The following is a 21,445-nucleotide window of genomic DNA, read 5'->3' on the forward strand; positions in this document are numbered from 1 at the left end:
TAAGAATGATACTATCATACTTAATTACAAACCTATTCTTGATTTTAAAAACTCCTAGCAGTCTCAGAAAAGAAGGAAACTTCCTTAATCTGATAAATGGTATTTATAAGAACCTACACATGCTACTTAATGGTGAACGACCAAGTTCTTTCCTTTGCCAATCAATAATGAGACAAGAATGTCTACTCTCTTCACTGCAAGTCCTAGTCAGTAAAATGAGAATTAAAAGGCATATAAACGGAGAAGGAAGAAATAAAACTTCAGTTGTACATGGCATATTATTTGAGAAATCCCAAAGAACATTACAAAAAAGATCTTAGAATTAGTATAGAAAAGTTACTGAGTGCAAAGCCAATGTATACCAATCCCATTTCTACCTACTAACAAGTAGAAATTTTTTAAAAAGAATTTAAATTTTATTATTTACAGCAGCACCAAAAAGTAAAAAGAGTAGAAGGAAAAAAAAATGCTTAACCATAAATCTAACCAAAAATCCGCAAGATTTATATGCTGAAAACTGAAACATTTGAGAAAGAAAATATAAATATAGACCAAGATGCCATGTTCATGGATTGGAAGACTCATTGTGTAGACACTCTTCAAATTGATGTATTGGTTTAGTGCAACTCCAATAAAAATCCCAACCATATTCCTTAGAGATACAAATTCACACAATTTTATGTAAAGAAACCAGAACAAAAACAATTTGGAAAGAATACAACAATGCGGGGAATCTCACGCCACATGATTTCAATAACTACTACGAAATAAATAAGGCAGTATGATATGAAGAAAATGACAGACACTCCCAGAATAGAGTTGAGCAATAAAACTACACAGTCATGCACTGCATTAACAATGTTTTGTTCAACAATGGACCATATATATAGACAGCAGTCCCAATAAGATGATGCAGCAACCTTAGTTCATGTAACACTCAATGTTTGCACAGTGAAATTGCCTAACCATGCATTCTTCAGAACATAACCCTGTTGTGAAATGATCTGTGACTATATGATAAATTGATTTTTGATAAAAGTAAATCAACTTAGAAACAATCTTTGCAACAAGTGATCTTGGACAAGGACCTACACAGAAAATACCTCAATCTATACCTAATACCCAACACATATTTTAAAAAGGATTACACAGACCTGTCAAATCTAAAAAGATAAAAACTTCTAAGACGAAAAAAACAGGAGAGAATTGTGGGCTGGGCAAAGAGCTCTTTGATGCAACACCAAAAGCACATTTTATGAAGCTGATGAATTAACCACAATCAAAATGAAACTTTCGCTCCTAGGAAGACACAGTTAAGAGGATAAAAAGACAAAAGCATACATTGAGAGAAAACATTTGCAAAATCATATCCAACAGAAAAGTTGGACTCAGAATATGTAAGACATTCTCAAAACTAAAAATGAGCCAACAAACCAACAAAATATGAGCAATTAAATTGTATAAGGACAATATGAAATATTATTGTGCAGAATAATTCAGATCCAAATGAAAACATATTATATGATCAATTTTTTTCAAAGTAAGCAAAACGAAATTATATTGCTTAGAGGGTGAATGACTAGGTGGCTAAATTATAAAGAAAACCAACAAAGAGACTATTATAAAAGTCAGATTACTGGTTACATTGGGGATGTAAGTTTAAAGTTTTGATTATAAAGTTCTGACCATAAAGGACAATTCTGTGGTGTTAGCGAAATGCTGTTTCTTGTAACGTATAGTGGTTAGTTTTATTAAATTCTATATCTGTCTTACATAATTTAAGTATGCAATACTTAACTATTTTTAAAAGGTTAAAAGAAGGAGGAAAAACAGATGTGAGTGATCATCCTTTCAAAAAAAATCACGTGCTTAGCTTTTTGAGTTCTTTATATATCCTAAAGATCCTTAGCTTTTTGAGTTCTTTATATATCCTAGTTCTTTATATATCCTAGTGCTCTATCTGATATGAGGGGTAAAAATTTGCTCCCAGGATGTGGGCTCTCTGTTCACCTCACAGATTGTTTCTTTTGCTGAGAAGAAACTTTTTAGTTTGAGTTCATCCCATTTATTGATTGTTGGTTTTAATTCTTGCACCACAGGGGTCTTATTAAGGAAGTTGGGGCCTAATCCCATATGATGAAGATTAGGGGCCTACTTTTTCTTCTATTAGAGGTAGAGTCTCTGGTCTAATTCTAGGTCTTTGATCCATTTTGAGTTAAGTTTTGTGCATGGTGAAAGATAGGGGTTTAGTTTCATTTTGATGCATATGGATCACCAGTTTTCTCAGCACCATTTGTTGAAGATGCTATCTTTTCTCCAGTTGCATGTTTTTGGCATCTTTGTCTAATAAAAGATAACCGTAATTTTGTGGGTTAGTCTCTATGTCCTCTATTCTGTACCATTGGTCTGTTTTGGTGCCAATACTATGCTGTTTTTGTTACTATCGCTCTGTAGTATAGTTTAAGGTCTGGTATAGCGATGCCACCTGCTTCACTCTTCCTGCTAAAGATTGCTTTAGCTATTCTGGGTCTCTTATTTTTCCAGATGAATTTCATGATTCCTTTTTCTATCTCTATGAGGAATGGAATTGGGATTTTGATCGAAATTGCATTAAATCTGTATAGTGCTTATGGTAGTATGGTCATTTTGAAAATATTAATCTGCCTATCCAAGAGCAAGGTAGATCTTTCCATCTTCTAAGGTCTTCTTTGATTTCTCTCTTTAGGAATCTGTAGTTTTCATTGTATCTTATTTTTTTTTTAATTTTTTTTTTTTTTGAGGCTGTTGTGAATGGGGTAGTTTTCCTCATTTCCTTCTCAGAAGCTTTGTCACTGATATACAGAAATGCCTTTGATTTATGGGTGTTGATTTTATATCCGGCTACTTTGATGAATTCATTTACTAGTTCTAGAAGTTTTATGGTGGAGTTTTTTGGGTCTTCCAGGTATAGAATCATATTGTCAGGAAATAGTGCTAATTTAAGTTCTTCTTTTCCTATACGTATTTCTTCGATTTCTTTCATCTAATTGCTCTGGCCAGTGTTGCATGAAGTATGTTGAATGTAAGTAGTGAAAAAAGCTAAGCCCGGAAAAAAACAAACAAACAAACAAAAACAACCAAATAACCCAATCAAAACTGGGCCACGGACCTGAATAGACACTTCTCAGAAGAGGATATACAATCAATCAACAAACATGAAAAAATGCTCATCATCTCTAGCAATCAGAGAATTGCAAATCAAAACTACTCTAGGATATCATCTCACTCCAGTCAGAATGGCAACCATTATGAGGACAAACAACAATAAGTGTTGGAGAGGATGTGGGGGAAAAGGTACACTCATACTGTATACTGAAAAGGTACACTCATGCTGGTGGGACTGTAAATTGGTATAGCCAACATGGAAAGCAGTATGGAGATTCCTTGGAAATCTGGGAATAGAACCACCATTTGACCCAGCTATCCCTCTCCTCGGACTATACCTAAAGGACTTTAAAAACAGAATACTACAGGGACACAGCTACATCAATGTTTAAAGCAGCAAAATTCACAATAGCTAAACTATGAAGCCAACCTAGATGTCATTCATGGATGAATGGATAAAAAAAAATGTGGCATATATACACAATGGAATTTAATTCGGCATTAAAAGAAAAAAATCATGGCATTTGCAAGTAAATGGATGGCGTTGAAGAAAATAATGCTAAGTGAAGTTAACCAATTCCAAAAAACAAACAAACAAAACAAACAAATACCAAATGTTTTCTCTGATATAAGGAGGCTGACTCATAGTGAGATAGGGAGGGAGAGCATGGGAGAATTAGATGAATTCTAAATAGGGAAGAGGGGTAGGAGGGAATGGGAGGGGGAAAGGGATTAGCAAGGGCGGTGGAATGTGATGGACATCATTATCCAAAGTACATGTATGAAGACTCAAATTGGGTTTCAACATACTTTATATATAAACAGAGATATGAAAAATTGTGGTAAAAATGTGTAATAAGAATTGTAATACGAAAAACAAAACCACAACAAAGTACATGTATAAAGGCATAAATTGGAATGAACATACTCTATATACAAAGATATGAAAAACTGTACTCTATATGTGTATAAGAGTTGTAATGCATTCTGCTGTCGTGTATTTAAAAAAATAAAATCAATAAAACTAAAAAAAAATCATGAAATACACATTAAATCTAAAGGGGAAAATATATCAAAGTATTGACAGAAGAGAGTCACTGAAATGGTTATTTCCAAGTTAAGAACAGAAGCTTCCTTCGTTGGTTTAGGAAAATTGGTCCTTTTGAACTAAAGTTCAAAATGAGAATGAAAAAGTCACCTAAAAATTGAAGAAGTTACTCACCCTTTGCACCCATGCTCCTCTCTTCCCCAACCACCAATTTGGTTCTAGAAAGAACTTAAGAATAAAGGCAGAAATTTTATTACAAGAGATCTGTGCAAGGCAATCTTGGGGGTGAAGTGGGGAAAGAAAGTAATCTAGTTTCCATGTAGACAGAATCCAAAAACCTTCACTGTTTATTTTTCAAACCAATGATAAAAACTTGACCTATACCAATTTGTAACTGATATTTTCTTTTTCATATGCAAAGACTAATGTGTCTTAGAATGATTATTATTTTTTACCTGGTATAAGATGACATGCTTTATATCACTTTGGTGAATTATATTCAAATCATTGATTCTCTATTATAACTACCAAAAAAAAAAAAAAAAAGCCAGCGCATTATTAGTTTAAAATGCTTGTATAAGTTGCACTACTTATTCAACAATTACAATAAAGACATGAAAAATAGGGCTGAGGTTATGGCTCAGCAGTAGAGCACTTGCCTCACACATGCGAGGCCCTGGGTTTGATTCTCAGCACCACATAAAAATAAATAAATAAAATGAAGTTATTGTGTTCAACTACAACTACAAAAAATAAATATTAGGAAAAAAAGATATTAAAAACAGCTCTAATTATTCTTATAACTTAACGAAAATTGCATATTTGTTTACTAATTAATCTATTGCTAAGTTATACGTTTCATAATAGATAATCTAAAATTATGTAATTAAAATAAAATACAAAATATTTTCTTTGTGAATACATTATTTGGATGGGACAAGAACTTTTCTTTCTCAATTATGTCTCAAAGTATAAGTACTTCGATTTACACAATTATCAATGTATCAACTATTTAGACTTATTCATATGTGCTACTATTTTAGCAGCATGATCTGAAAAGTGAACCCCATGTTATCAGAAACCACATATTTGGCTTACACAGCAGTTCACAATGAATGGCAGCATCTAGCATCCATCCCTTTCATCTTCACCCTTGAATTTTCCATTATTTTCTGTGTTGCTTTTGTGCCATTTTCAGCAATCTTGTAATACTTACTTTTAGATCTGTAACACAACAGTAAATACTCTAACTTGTAAGGAAAGCTTTAATGCTAAGAATTTTTATTAAAGGCCTTTCCTAGAACCAGCTGCACTTCTGGATACTGAAGGCAAGATTATTTGAATATGTTCTCCCTAAAATTCAGATGTTGCTAATGAGGTGGTCATAAGAGATAGAACCTCTAAGAGATTAGGCCAAGAGAACCCCTCCCTTAGGACTGGGATTAAAGCCCCTATAAAACAGGCTTCACAAATTGTTTGTTTCTCTTGCCTTACCACTTCCTGGAAAGTGTTCCTCTTCCTAGAGAACACAGTTCTCACCTAAAAACCAAACCACTGGTTTCTGACTTCCTAACCTTAAGGACTGTGGCAAATAAATTTCTGCTCTTTATAAATTATCCATGCAGTCTCTATTTTTTTTACAGCAGTACAAATGAATGAAGACAATGGAATTCAGTATAACTTGTCCCTTTAACAGATTTATTCTCATTCACCCCTTCAAAAATCACTGCTGCAACAGATCATTAATAAAAAGCTATAAATGATAACAAAGTATTACTTCATAAATACTGCCTGTCTCCATAAGAATTTCCAGTTCACTTGCTTTTGTTTGTTTTAATAAAACTCACTCTCTCTACATCAAGTTAATTTGTAAGGTATTCCATGCCATTTGGACTTTCAGCTCCTAATTGCACATGGGCAACCAACACTTTTTTTTTCCCATTGGTTGTTCAAAACATTACAAAGCTCTTGACATATCATATTTCGTACATTAGATTCAAGTGGGTTATGAACTCCCATTTTTACCCCAATTACAGATTGCAGAATCACATCGGTTACACATCCACATTTTTACATGATGCCACATTAGTGACTGCTGTATTCTGCTACCTTTCCTATCCTCTATTATCCCCCCTCCCCTCCCCTCCCCTCCCATCTTCTCTCTCTACCCCATCTACTACAATTCATTTCTCTCCTTGTTTTTCCCCCCCATTCCCCTCACAACCTTATATGTAATTTTGTATAACAATGAGGGTCTCCTTCCATTTCCATGCAATTTCCTTTTTCTCTCCCTTTCCCTCCCACCTCATGTCTCTGTTTACTGTTAGTCTTTTCCTCCTGCTCTTCCTCCCTGTTCTGTTCTTAGTTGCTCTCTTTATATCAAAGAAGATATTTGGCATTTGTTTTTTAGGGATTGGCTAGCTTCACTTAGCATAATCTGCTCTAATGCCATCCATTTCCCTGCAGATTCCATGATTTTCTCATTTTTTAGTGCTGCGTAATACTCCATTGTGTATAAATGCCACATTTTTTTTTATCCATTCGTCTATTGAAGGGCATCTGGGTTGGTTCCACAGTCTAGCTATTGTGAATTGTGCTGCTATGAACATCGAAGTGGCAGTATCCCTGTAGTACGCTCTTTTAAGGTACTCAGGGAATAGTCTGAGAAGGGGAATAGCTGGGTCAAATGGTGGTTCCATTCCCAGCTTTCCCAGGAATCTCCATACAGCTTTCCAAATTGGCCGCACCAATTTGCAGTCCCACCAGCAATGTATAAGAGTACCCTTTTCCCTACATCCTCGCCAGCACTTGTTGTTTGACTTCATAATGGCTGCCAATCTTACTGGAGTGAGATAGTATCTTAGGGTGGTTTTGATTTGCATTTCTCTAACTGCTAGAGATGGTGAGCATTTTTTCATGTACTTGGTGATTGATTGTATGTCCTTCTCTGAGAAGTGTCTGTTCAGGTCCTTGGCCCATTTGTTGATTGGGTTATTTGTTTTCTTATTAAGTTTTTGAGTTCTTTGTATACTCTGGATATTAGGGCTCTATCTGAGGTGTGAGGAGTAAAAATTTGTTCCCAGGATGTAGGCTCCCTATTTACCTCTCTAATTGTTTCTCTTGCTAAGAAAAAACTTTTTAGTTTGAGTAAGTCCCATTTGTTGATTCTAGTTATTAACTCTTGTGCTATGGGTGTCCTATTAAGGAATTTGGAGCCCGACCCAACAATACGTAGATCGAAGCCAACTTTTTCTTCTATCAGGCGCAGAGTCTCTGATTTGCTATCAAGCTCTTTGATCCATTTTGAGTTAACTTTCCTGTATATCAGCGACAAATCTTCTGAAAGTGGAAATAAGGACAACCACCCCATTCACAATATCCTCAAAAAAAATAAAATACTTGGGAATCAACCTAACAAAAAGGTGAAAGATTTATACAATGAAAACTACAGAACCTTAAAGAGAGAAATAGAAGACCTTAGAAGATGAAAAAATATACCCTGTTCATGGATAGGAAGAACTAACATCATCAAAATGGCAATATTACTAAAAGTTCTCTATAGGTTCAATGTAATGCCAATCAAAATACCAAGGGCATTTCTTATAGAAATGGATAAAGCAATTATGAAATTCATATGGAAAAACAAAAGACCCAGAATAGCAAAAGCAATTCTAAGCAGGAAATGTGAGTCAGGCGGTATAGCGATACCAGATTTCGAACTATACTACAGAGCAATAGTAACAAAAACAGCATGGTACTGGTACCAAAACAGGCGGGTGGACCAATGGTACAGAATAGAGGACACAGAGACCAATCCACAAAATTACATCTTATATTTGATAAAGGGGCTAAAAGCATGCAATGGAGAATGGATAGCATCTTCAACAAATGGTACTGGGAAAACTGGAAATCCATATGTAACAAAATGAAACTGAATCCCTTTCTCTCGCCATGAAACCAACACTTTTGATAACATGGGCTTTATTTTTCAGATCATGCTGTCAAACAGTAGTGTATATATACCAGTGTAAACAGATAATAAACACTCTGACTTCTACCAATCAAAAAAAGAAAACAAAACAAAAATACCCACTATATACATACCCAGAAAGCTCCTTCCACAAACAAAAACACAGACAAGACAGTCAAATACCTTTAGATTATAAACTTGCTAAAGTCAGTCTATTTCATAATTTCTTTTTATTCATTTCTAACACTTTTGAAATGGCTACTTGCTATGATTTAGACATGGTTTGTCCTCCAGAGGTTCTTGTTAAATGTCCCAGTGTGGTGATGTGAGAAATGATGAAATCTTTAAGAGGTGGGGCCTACTTTGGGTTCCTTAGGTTAATGGAAGAATGATCTCAGAAGGGACTATGGGACTCCTCTCTCTCTCCTTTGAGACATGATCTGTTTTTCCCACACATGTTCACCATGGCCACGCACCATAAGGTGATACAGCCAAGGGCAGCCCCCTAACAAGGGCCTGATACTCCATGCCATTTGGACTTTCAGCTCCCAAAATTGAGCTAATAAACCTCTTCCTTATAAACTTAATCTGTACTTAGGCATTTTGTTACATTAAGAAAAATGTTACGCTAAGTGAAGTTAGCCAATGCTAAGTGAAGTTAGCCAATCTCCCCAAAAAACAAATGACAAATGTCTTCTCTGATATAAGGGGGGTGACTCAAAATGGGATAGGGAGGAAGAAGATTATCTCTAAATAGGGAAGAGAGGTGGGAGGGAGAAGGGGAATTGCATGGATGGTGGAAGGAGACCCTCATCATTATACAAAATACATGTATGAAGATGTAAGGAAAAAGAAAATAGCGTTACCTTAGACTAGGTAGAGAGAAGTGATGGGAGGGGAGGGGATGGGGGGATAGGAAGGATAGTAGAATGAAACAGACATTATTATTACTGTGTGTATATATGTGACTGCATGACCAATATGATTCTGCAACCTGTACACTCAGAAAAATGAGAAATTATATCCCATCTGATTCAAATGTATGATATGTCATACTGTCATGTGTAACTAATTAAAACAAATATTAAAAAAAGAAAAATGAACTAATCCACTACTATTTACCATATATTGGATATAAATACAGAAAATAATTCAAATAAGGTGTCTGTTTCCAGAGACCTAAAGTTACTAAACATGACAGAAGTCAATTAACATAAATGCTTTACAAGAGAAATTCAAAGTACAATGGGGCTGAGTGAATGCCAGTAATCTCAGAGACTTGGGAGGCTGAAACAAGAGGATGGCAAGTTCAAGGCTAGTCTTAGCAAGTTAACAAGACCCTGTTTCCAAAACAAACAAACAAACAAACAAACAAACAAAAAGAACAAAAAATAAAAATAAACAGGGCTGAGAATACAGTTCTGTGTTAAAGCACTCAAGGTACAATCTCCAGTACCCCCTCCCCTGACAAAAAAAATACAACGGGCATCTAAAAGACTGATATAGTAATACTGAGGAGACCAAGAAAGGTGTTTCAGAGAGATATACTATGTATTAGTTTTCTATTGCTTCATAACAAATTGTCACAAGCTCAGCTTAAAAGTCATTTTTTTTAGTTTGCAGTTCTCTAGGGCAGATATTCAGAGATGGTGTTGCTGGGTTCTTTGCTCAGGGTCTTAAACTGAAATAAAGGTGTTGATAGGCTTTATTCTCACCTGAAGCAATGACTGAAGAAGGATCTGCCTCAAAGATTCATTCAATTCTTTTTGGTTCTAAAATAACCATTTTCCTACCTGGCTGTCAGTAAGAGGTCACGTTCTATACCAACATTCCTTGACATGTGGTTCCCTCCAATGTAAAAGACAAACACAAGAGAATATCCCTCACATCAAATACCTCTAGTACTTCTAATCTCTTGGTCCCCTTATTTCTAACTCTACATTCATATATAAAGAGTTCACATGACTAGGGCAGACCCACCCAAATATTGCTGTTGTAAAACTGGCTATGTCAGATGACATAAATTTATCACATGAATAATATTCATCAAACTCTATACTCCCAAAGATTATACAGTAGACCATTTTAGAATTCTGCCTATCACAGGCTACAGCCAGAACAATGAACAAAGATTGAAACTGGGGCAAAGGAGTTGGGATAAATATAGGCATAACTGATATTCTGGAACCAATCAAGCATGGAAAAATACTGGGAAAACTGTAGTATAAATGAGCTTGCCTTCCTGGGACCAAGAAGAGTACCTGATGCATACTATTAAGGGAATGAACTAACATAGTTAGATCAAATAAACTATCCAGCTCTGAATAAAGAGTTTGTATGCTTAGAGCTACAAGACAAAATAAATTTCTTAAAACACCAAGCCACTAGGTAAAAGTGAGAGGTAACAACTGAGAAGCCAAAAACAATGACAATATACTAAATTGGACACAAAAGAAAATTGGGTTCTTATGAGATCTCTGCTAAATGGAAGGGACAAAAATTAAATAATTAAAGAGTGTTAGTTGCGCCTCATTGTAATGGAGATGATTTAATTACATGAACTCTAAGATCCCTTTCCAGTGCTAACTATCCTACAAAATGGAAGCCATGTCCTAGGACAAAGTTTTCAAAGGCATTTTGAAAATCTGGTTATTAATTCATATTTTACTCGACATTACTCCATTATTCACATTATTAAAGACAAATACACAGAGCATTGTATACTGAATTCATTTCCATTCTACAAATTTAGAAGAACACAAATTTACACATCAGTAATGGTCCTATAAAAATAAGAGGAAGCAGGAGTGACATCAGCTCCAGTTTTCTGCTCAGAGAAATCCAAGTACAACCAATCACAATGGATTCAAACCTTGGTGAATATAAAGCCAATAAGCCCAACCAGGAGATAAAAGACTAAAGAAAGGTCTACTATTTGCATGCAGCAAGTAAGGACCCCACGGAAATAATTCTCAAGACAGTATCTTTCTGGACAAAGAAAGCAAAGGACTTTTAGGAGAAATTTATACATATTCATAGGTCATGCTTTGGTCTGAGGTGATGCTTCCCATCTTCAAAACAAAACACAACACCCAGAAACAATGGCCTCTCGTTGAATTTAGTATTATGAGAAACAAAGTTTATTCTTGGTCAGCTAAAAAGAGTAAGTCAGAATGACTTAGTGACTTTGGTTCCTTGTAAGTTTCTCTGGAAGGTCTTATCTGAAACAAAAACTTTTGACAGTGTTAAAAATTATCTAAAGGGGCAGCAGCTATAAGAAAGCAAAGGTGACTGCCCCCAAACCTACCTGTCTCGTTGTTAATACTATTAAAAACTATTCACAGGGGCTGGGGATGTGGCTCAAGCGGTAGCGTGCTCGCCTGGCATACGTGCAGCCCGGGTTCGATCCTCAGCACCACATACAAAGATGTTGTGTCCGCCGATAACTAAAAAATAAATATTAAAATTCTCTCTCTCTCTCTCCCTCTCTCTTTAAAAAAAAAAAAAAAAACAAAAACAAAAACAAAAAAAACTATTCACAGAGAATACCAACTTTGTAAATATCCCAGAACTCAGTAGTGAGGCTAAGACACCTTGTTGGATGGCAAAACTGAGAAAAGCCACATTAGAAAAAGGGGTCATGCTGGCGCTCACCTGTGATCCCAATGGCTCGGGAGACTGAGGCAGGAGGATTGTGAGTTCAAAGACAGCCTCGGCAACTTAGTGAGGCCCTAGCAACTTGGCAAAACCCTGTCTCTAAATAAATATAAAAAAGAGCTGGGGATGTGGCTCAGTGGTTCAGCACCCCTGGGTTTAATCCCCAGTACAAAAAAAAAGTAAGAGGAACATTTTCATTTTACCTGTAACATGCCCCCGCCAAGATGGCAATGCACCACACAGGAGATTCTCCGGGCCCATGGTTTTTCTATAGCTAGAGGTAGACAATTAACTTCTTCAGCATCTTAGGATTCTTGTTAGGAGGTCCACTTCTGTCTCACACCCTGGGGAACCTTGGGAATATGAGCAGGGCCAGATCCTTTGGGGTCAGTTACAAATAAATAAGTGGACTGGTGAGTTCACAATAATTAGTTTGAGGACCTTTGTGGTAGTTCTGCATTCTGGCCAAAGGAGGTATATCACTATACACTGGCTAACAGTATCACTTTGAGCCAAGATAAACCTTTTTTGCTCATTAGCTGATTTATGTCAGGTATTTGTTACAATTATGGAATGCTAACAAAACTGAAACACTATTCAGCCACTTTAAAAAAAAAACAACAAAACTGTTATTTGTAACAATATGGATGATTCGGGAAAACACTATGTTCGGTTACATAAACCAGGCACAGAAAGGCAAGTCCTTGAACAGTATGATCTAAAAAAGTTGAATTCATGTAAGTAGAAAAGTGAGGAAAAGGGTAGATAGAGAACTATTGGTTAAAGGATACAAAGTTTCAAGTTCTACTGCACAGCAGGGTGACTAGTCAATAATAATTCAGTTTTTGGCTATATTTTCAAAGTAGCTTTGAGTGTAAATTTCAAATTTTCACCACACACACAAAAAGATACTTCAGGTGATGGATTTTATCAATTAATCAAGTTAATCCACTTGATTTAAGTATGCCACAATGTAACATTTATCAAAAACTACAATGAACCCCATAAAAGTATACAACTATGATTTGCCAGTTAAAACTAGCATTAACAGCCCTTTAAAAGAATAAGAGGAAGTAGAGATGACACCATCTATAACTGAGCTATGAAATATACTTGTTTGGAAAACTACTGTGTAGAATTTCTAGTTGAAAAATACTGCTGGACTATAATATAGAGAAAAATGTTCGTTTCACAAAATGTAAGGTTTAAGTTTGAAAACATTCAGTGGAATATCAGCTGCTTCAATAAAAAATTATTCTTAATGGCCAAAGTATTTTTTGTTTGTTGTTTTTTAAATTGTCTGCATTGAAGAGACAATCTAGAGAGAACAAAAGGTCTAGAATTCTCAGTTATAAAGAGAAGAAGACTGGTAGAAGGAGAGAATTCCTAAGATTGGTAGAATAACTCCCACTGGTATTTGGCTGAGTATTGAACATTGCACGTGTGCAAGAATACTTCCTGAGGCTAGTGAAAGAACCATCCAAAATCATTGCAGTAGTGATTTTCAATCTTCTTTCTTTTCCAGTCACCCCTTTCAATTTATTCCTAACTCCTGTCTATGAAATTAAAAATGTGCCTTATTTCCAATTTATATACTTAGGCCCTCTTGAGGGCCACAAACTATTGAAACATGGTAAGATTTTTCAAACATATACACACATCCTTACAAAGAATATATTTTTGCTCAGTTGGGAATGATATAATCTCCAATGGGAATGCATAGATTACAAGGAACCAAGTGCCCTGTTCCACCTAGGTGGGTACTCAGGAAAAATTAATTTTAATAATAGAGAATAACTGGGCTATTTTCAAATCACATAAGACTCATATTAGGATAAAAATTTGAATATGGATAAGTCTTACAAATCATGCATAAAGGAAACGATGGCACATTCAAGGCCAGCCTTAGATATTTAGTGAGATCCTGTCTCAAAATAAAAAAATAAAAAGGGCTTGGGATGTAGCTCAGTGGTAAAGCCCCTGAGGAGACAAAAAACAAACAAAAAAACAGACACGCAAAACAAAAACAATACTTTATTAACATGCTATTTCTTGCCAAATTGATGTATAGATACAATCCAATCCCAATCTTCCTTCCTTTTCCTCACCCCTCTCTCCCTCCTTCTCTCCTGTCCTCTTTTGAGGAAATTGACAAGTTAATTCTAAAATATATATGGAAATTTATAGGGCCTAGACTAGCCAAAAGAATTTTGAAGAATAAAATTGTTGACTTTGAAGCCTATTATAAAGCTATAGAATCACAAGTGTGGCAACGGTATCAGACATACAAGTAAATCAATGGTGTATAATAGTCCAGAAATTAATCCAAACATATGGACATAAGAAATTTAACAAAGATGCAAAGATAATCCAATAAAGAAAACAGTCTTTTCAATAAATGATTTTAACAATTAGACATATCCATATGTTTAAAAGTCAACTCTAACATATAGCATGCATCATACAGAAACATGAAGTCAAAATACACTGTAGATTTAAATGTGGAGCTTAAAGACACAATAAAACTATGTGACACTAGATAGATTTTCGAATACAACACTAAAATCAACATCTGTAATGAGTTAATTGATAAATTGAACTTCTAAAAACTCAGCTCTTCAAAAATATTCTCAAGACAATGAAAACAGAGCCACAGATTGTAGATATATATCCAGAACATATAAAGAATGCAGAAAACAAAAGAGTAAGAAAATAATCCAATGTGGGGGGTGGGGGGAGAACCTGGCAAAAACATTTAAAGAGACATTTCACCAAAGATACATAAATTGATAATATGAAAAGATGTTCAACATTACTCATTATAAAAATACAAATTAATAATATTTAATACCACTAATAAAATATGTAATATTTTTAAAAGACTATGCCAACTATTAGTGAGGATGTGAAAAAATTAATTCTCAATCCTGCTGATCAGAATGTAAAATGGTACAAGCAGTTTGGGAAACAGCTGGGCAATTTCTTAAAAATTAAAAATTAAAAATGAACTTACCATACAGTTCAACCATTCAACCACTAGATATTTACCTGAGACAAAGTAAAGCATATGTTCATACAAATACTTGTATGTATATGTTCATGGTTGCTTTACTTGTAATAGGTGAAAAAGAGAAGGGGAATGGAGTTAAATAATTGTGTGTATTATAATGCAATGCTACTCATCAACAGAAAGGAATCAACTATTAATACATGCCACTACATGGGTGAATCTCAAAACAAGTGTGCTGAATTAAAAAAGCAAAAGAAATACTGAAGCAATTATAACTGAAATTTCACCAAATGAATGTAAAAACAGAAAATCACATATCCAGGAAAATATCAAACATGCCTATAATCCCAGCTACTCAGGAAGCTGAGGCAGGAAGATCACAAGTTCAAGTTAGCCTTGGCAATTTAGCAAGACCCTGTCTCAAAATAAAAAGAGCTATAGATGTCACTCAGTGGTAGTCCTTGGGTTCAATTCCCAATACCGCAAAACAAAAACAATTTTAGAAGAAAAGTGATCCAGTCAGAAACTTTGCTCTACAGAAAGGAGGAAGAAAATAAACTCAAGAAAGCAATAAAGTAAAATAAAACTTTTTATTTTTCTTACTCTTCATTGATCTAACAGATTAACAGTTTGTTCCAAATAACAGCAAAAATTATTTGCTCTTTGTGTGTATACATCTGTTTATGTAAACTCATATATAAGTGAAATGAATGACAGCAATGTTACAAAGAAAGAATTAGGGGGCTGGGGTTGTGGCTCAGCAGTAGAGTGCTCGCCTGGCATGTGCGAGGCACTGGTTCAATCCTTAGCATCACATAAAAAATGTATAAATAAAATAAAGGCATAGTGTCCATCTACAACTAAAGAAAGATTTTTAAAAAAAGAAGGAATTAGGATTATTTTGTTATTAGGCACTTAAAACTATCAGTGAAGTGTTCTAGTGTTATTTGAAAATATACTTTAATGATTGTAAGTGTATATTGAGAAGAGTAGTAGAGTTTAACCACTAAACAAGTTAAAAAAGAGGTATAATTGACATCCTAGGAAAGAAAATAGAATAAACACTCAGTTAAAATCACAAAAGTTAAAAAAAAAAAAAAAAAGAAGGAAAAAAAAACTAGGATCAAAGAACAAAGGCAACAAATACAAAGCTGGCAAAACCCATAAATATTAGTCCATCTATATTAACAATCACTTTGAGTACCATTGTTCTTAAAATATCCAATTAAAAGACAAAGACTGTCAGACTGGATCAAAACCCAAATATCTAACTATATGGGATGTAAATTTTAAAAATTCCTTTTAAAAAGAAAGACACAGACAGAACTCTAAAAAGTAAATGGGTGGAGTGAATTCTGGCAATGTGGTAGAGTAGAAAGCACCAACAATTTCTCCCCAAATAAAAAACACATTGGCAGAATTTCTATGATGGAACTATACTGGATTTTATAGTCTATAGAAGACATTCAATGTTCACTGGGAAGGATTAAATGGATAGTTTGTGATTTATTTTGGTTATGGTTCACTGTGGTTAATTTCAATCCTATTACAGTAATGACTACCCATCCCCCACATCATGACAGGCAGCTGTGCTCTTCTTGGAAGAGCTTGCACAGAGTTTCCTGGAGCTTCTCTGGGCAAAAATGAGCTATCTTCCAAATATGTGGGGATCTGTGCTCTCACTGACAATTCTGTTCACAGAGAAGACAAGGCAGTAGCAACTATGGTTGCACATGGCCTCATTAAAATAAGGCCTTCTTACACACTATTGACTTTCAGAGGATTTAAAGGATCCTTTTCTCCCTCCCTTCATTTTTCTCCACACCCTTTTCAGGAAACTGATAATAAAGACTAACATAGTCAAAACCCAAATATACAGTTGAAATTAGAAAATAACCATACATATTCAGGGAAAGATGCAGGCTCAGAAAAAGACCTGTGAAGACCTTAAGTTTATACCTGATCCTAAGTTCAATAACAGCCTATAACCAGAAAAAGGAAAAGGAAAGAAAGGGGGCAGGGGCAAGTCAAGAACAGCAAATATAATGAACCCTGAAGAAAGGGGACAACCTGACATCCAGAATTAACACTCAATTATATTCAAATGTCCAATTCACAGCAGGAATCACACGTCATACAAAGAAATAGGATAGTATTGTACATTTAAAGGAAAGAATGACAAAAAATATCCCAAATCAGAAACTATCCCTGAAAAGATCTGATGGCATATTCACTAGATTTTAAAACACTGTCTTGAAGGTGATCAATTACCTTCACCAATTCATGTATACAAGGATGATAAAATTACTTTATAACACACCATGTAGAGAACGTGTAATCTCTCTGGGAAGATGATAATATGTTTAATGATTCAATTATTCTAAGATTTTTGCTCCCTCACTGAAGCAGAATTTTTGTCCAATAAGTGAAAATCTCATATTTTCCAATGAGCAAGATTAGTAATAATCCAAATACCCTCTAAAAGGGAACTGGTTAAATAAACTATGGTATAAGCACACAATGAACTAATATGCAACTATAAAAAGTAAGGGAACACTCTAAAGACTACTATGCCCCAATTCTCCAAACACATTAGAGATGAAAAAAAAAAAATCTAGGACATATATACTATGTATTAACTAAAAATAAATATATAAATGAATTATAAAATGTTTCTAACTACTTTGTTTTAGAAGCACCAAAAAAGTGATTTAGTCATACTGATAGGCGACACACACTCATTATTGGATCTTGGGGGGAAACTTAACCCTGGTGAAGAAAATTTTAAAATTTGAAGCTGGACTCTAAAGACACTAGTGAAAGTATCATTCCTAGGCCTGAGGGAACTACCTGGAATTCTCTCCTAGATAGAGTTGGGTTCTTCATCCATGCTCCCTACCTATACTCTGTATTCCATACAAGTAGTTGGAAGCTGAGTGGACACATCTGATATGGGACTAAGGGCTCCAATTTCAATTACTATAGCTATAGAATACTATTATACACATATGGTTTCAGGAGACAGTGCACATAATCTCAAGTAATGAGTGAAGAGGCTTTTTAAAGCTCAGAACATCAATAGCTTGGTATACTGACAGGCATGTGGCCTCCAGGAAAGATTTATTAAAGGTTAGAACATTTAATGCTAATTCCCAGAAACAACCAAAGAACACATTGGATGGGGTAGGTGATATTCAGGGAGTTTACTATTTTATATTAACTACCAATTATGTTATTGTAAAAGAAAGCTAATGATATGCTAGACACACACACCACACACACACACACATTTATTTGATGACAAGTAAAATCAACAACATTTCAAGGATCCCACAAAATACTTTTAAGAAGTTAGGGGACAGTAATAATTTAGAAGGCAACTTGGGAAAAATGAGCAAAAAAACATTTAGAATAAAAAGTGTTTTTAAATTCAGAAGCCAATGAGCAAAATACACAGGCAGCATTTTCAAAAACATTAAGCTAAGGCTGAGACAGGAGGATGGCAAGTTCAAAGCCAGCAACTCAGTGAGACCCTGTATCGAAATTTAAAATCAAAAGGGCCGCAGATGCAGCTCAGTGGTTAAGCGCCCTGCATTCAATCACTGGGACTAATAAAAAATTAATTTTTTTTTAAAAAAAGCAAGCTATTATATTTGGGTTTGTTTTGTTTTACAGTACTAGGTCTTGTACCTTAAAATAAATAAACTAACTAATAAAATAAATAAACAAACAAACTCAAAGGAATATATATTCTTTGTTAAAATTTTGCAGCTTGTTTTTCCTATGGTATTATCAGTTTCTAATAGGCACATATTAAAAAATTTACTGCTTCATACTTAAATCAGCTCTTTTTTGAGTTTAAAAAGGTCAGTCATAATCTAGGTCTTCCTCTGTTTAAACAGTAGAAACCATTTTGGCCAGATTATAATTGCCCCTAGTATAATACTACCTTGAAAATAAGGCACTAACAGAGGCTTGTGCACTCATTTTTTTGCAATGCTAGTTTTTAACTGTACTTGGTAATATGAAAATTAGGATCATATTTGTGTCACTGTCTAAAAGGCAGGCATCCATAGGGCATATACGTTAACTTCACTGAAGGAAAAATACCTGTTTTGAACCATTCTGTTTCATAGTACTAGCTGGCAAAAATACCTGCTTTATTTTTCCCCAGTTAGTTAACTCAGACAAAGGTTTAAAGTCCTGTTCTATACCTCTTGTTCCTGATGCTTTTAAAACTCTCTTTTAGTTTTGTCACCTATGATAAAATGGAAATGTCACTCAATTACTTTACAATATTGTTGCATGAGGTAAAAAGTCTCAGGCATATATCTGTGTCAGAAGTAATCTATAATTAAACCAATTTTATCACTATGGATAGAGAAAAAAATTCTACTTATAAAAAAAATTTTCTCAGAAGAATCAAATCTTTCTCCCAAAATGTGGTATTATTAATATTTTAGATTAAATTATTTGGGTTCTATAACATGGCATTAAGTTCTAGTAAATCCTAAGGAAAGGTGTTATTATTATTTTGGCTACATAAAGAAAGAAAAACAAATGAAAGCTTCTAGATAAAGGCAGGCAGTCATAATTTATTATGACTTTTTAAAAATTATTCATAATTTTTAATTTTTAAAGCATCCTTAACTTGGGTTGGAGAAAAATCTTAAAAAGATTTATTACATGACCCCACATATCACAATAAAAAAGAGTGCTGGGCTAGGATTGTGGTAGAGCGCTTGCCTAGCATGTGTGAGGCATTGGGTTCGATTCTCAGCACCACATATACATAAATAAAATAAAGGTCCATCAACAACTAAAATAATAATAATAAAAAAAGAGACCTCAAGAAGTTAAATAGATGTGCTCAAGTTGTACAGTCAATATGTAAGAAGATTCAAATTGTAGTCCAAATATGTTCTTTACACTATGGCTTAAACTCTGTATTTCCCTTTTTTGGTTTACCATGCTTTTTTCCCCCCACATCCAGTAACTTTCAATTTTCAATTATTTTTAGGCAACCAATAATCTATGTTTAATAAATTACCAATCCAAATCGACTACTTTCCCAGATATATTTCCTTCCTTCCTTACTATGAAAATCCCAGTTTACTCCAGATATGGCAATATATTCAATGAAGCATTTGACTAAAAAAAAAAAATGAAAATTAAACAACGGCTATTAAATAGTAGATAAATCTGAATTTAAATACATCCTAAAAACGTTAAAAAAAAAACAACAACAACAAAGAAAGAAACTTCAAATAATGCACAAAGCTAAGTTTCAAAAAGATGGATGTTATTTTCAAATATGTAATCCATGAAGACAACAGAGTCATCCTCAAGAAGGGCCATCAATGAATAACTGATGTTCAAAATATTGAGTAATATTTTAAAATTTAACATACTTTCATTATAGCAGAAAAACTGTATAAGCTATAATAAGCTTTGTAATAATGGAGAAATTAGCTACAATAAATGAGATTATGGCTCAAACTTTCTCAAAGTAGGATTTGTTAGTATTATTAAAGTAAAATAAAAGAACCCCTAAGAGTTACACAGAAGAGAAAGCCTGTTTTCATCTCTTTCATAAATCTATACTCCTATACCTATTTCCAGTCTTAAGAAAAGCAGATTTGCCAGATTAGGTAAAGTGAACAGGCACTTTTAAAATAAATAAATAAATCCTGAATTAGGTGCACAATCCTACAACTAAATACAAACTTGGAGGTAATTCACTTAGAAAGGATTTAAGGGAAAATATAATGATAGCATTCTACTCAATATTCAATATTAGAAGTAGCCATTTTAGCCAATGATTTCAATCTATTCAGATAATTCAAAATTTTAAAATAAGATAAATCTTTTTATATCTACTTTAAGTGGTCAGTAGTACCGGATGAAACAGAAAGATGAATTCAAGATGAGTTTGCAGGGTATGCTTTCTTAGAACTATAATTATTTCTATATCATCTATTTTGATGTTGCTATAGCAACTTTACGAATCATGAGCATTCACCATTCACCCCTTGATAATTCAGAGGTACATTTGTTTCCAGTAAAAATATACACATTAACAAATTTGATTGTATAGTAAATTTACTATTTACTGTATATTTTTACTATATACTATTTACTATGTATATAGTTACTAAAAATTAATCAGACAAAAAGCACTGAAAAGTGTTTGTAAAATGCTTACCATGATTTATGGAAAGCAAATCTAATCTCATAATCAAGTCACATATGTTAGAAACTTATTAGTAATGTTTGGTATCTCAAGTTCACAAAAAAGAACCCTCAACTGAAATGTACATGGTAAAGCGCTAGGGTTTCTGAAACTTACTTTTAAATGGGTTTCAACAAAAGAATGTACATACATATACACACATATTTGTGTATATATATATATATATATATATATATATATATATATATATATATATATATATATATATATAAAATCTTTGCAAATATGAATGAAAATTTAATGTTACAAATGTTATTAATGCTGAACTTAAGCGAAGGGTACACAGGTGTTGAGAGTATCTTTTTCAACATTCCTAAGTTTCAAATTAAAAGCAAAAATTTCAAAGTAAAAAGTTGGGAGAAC

The 21,445-nt window shown here is 34.0% G+C and overlaps 1 protein-coding gene across 7 annotated transcripts in view; it reads right to left on the reverse strand.

The window, feature by feature from the left end:
• Ankrd28 (ankyrin repeat domain 28) overlaps positions 1 to 21,445 on the reverse strand; it is a 188,048-nt gene that overhangs the window by 98,908 nt on the left and 67,695 nt on the right. The window lies entirely within an intron of this gene.

This window comes from Callospermophilus lateralis, chromosome 1 (genome assembly GCF_048772815.1).
Source record: "Callospermophilus lateralis isolate mCalLat2 chromosome 1, mCalLat2.hap1, whole genome shotgun sequence".
NCBI classification, from domain to species: domain Eukaryota; kingdom Metazoa; phylum Chordata; class Mammalia; order Rodentia; family Sciuridae; genus Callospermophilus; species Callospermophilus lateralis.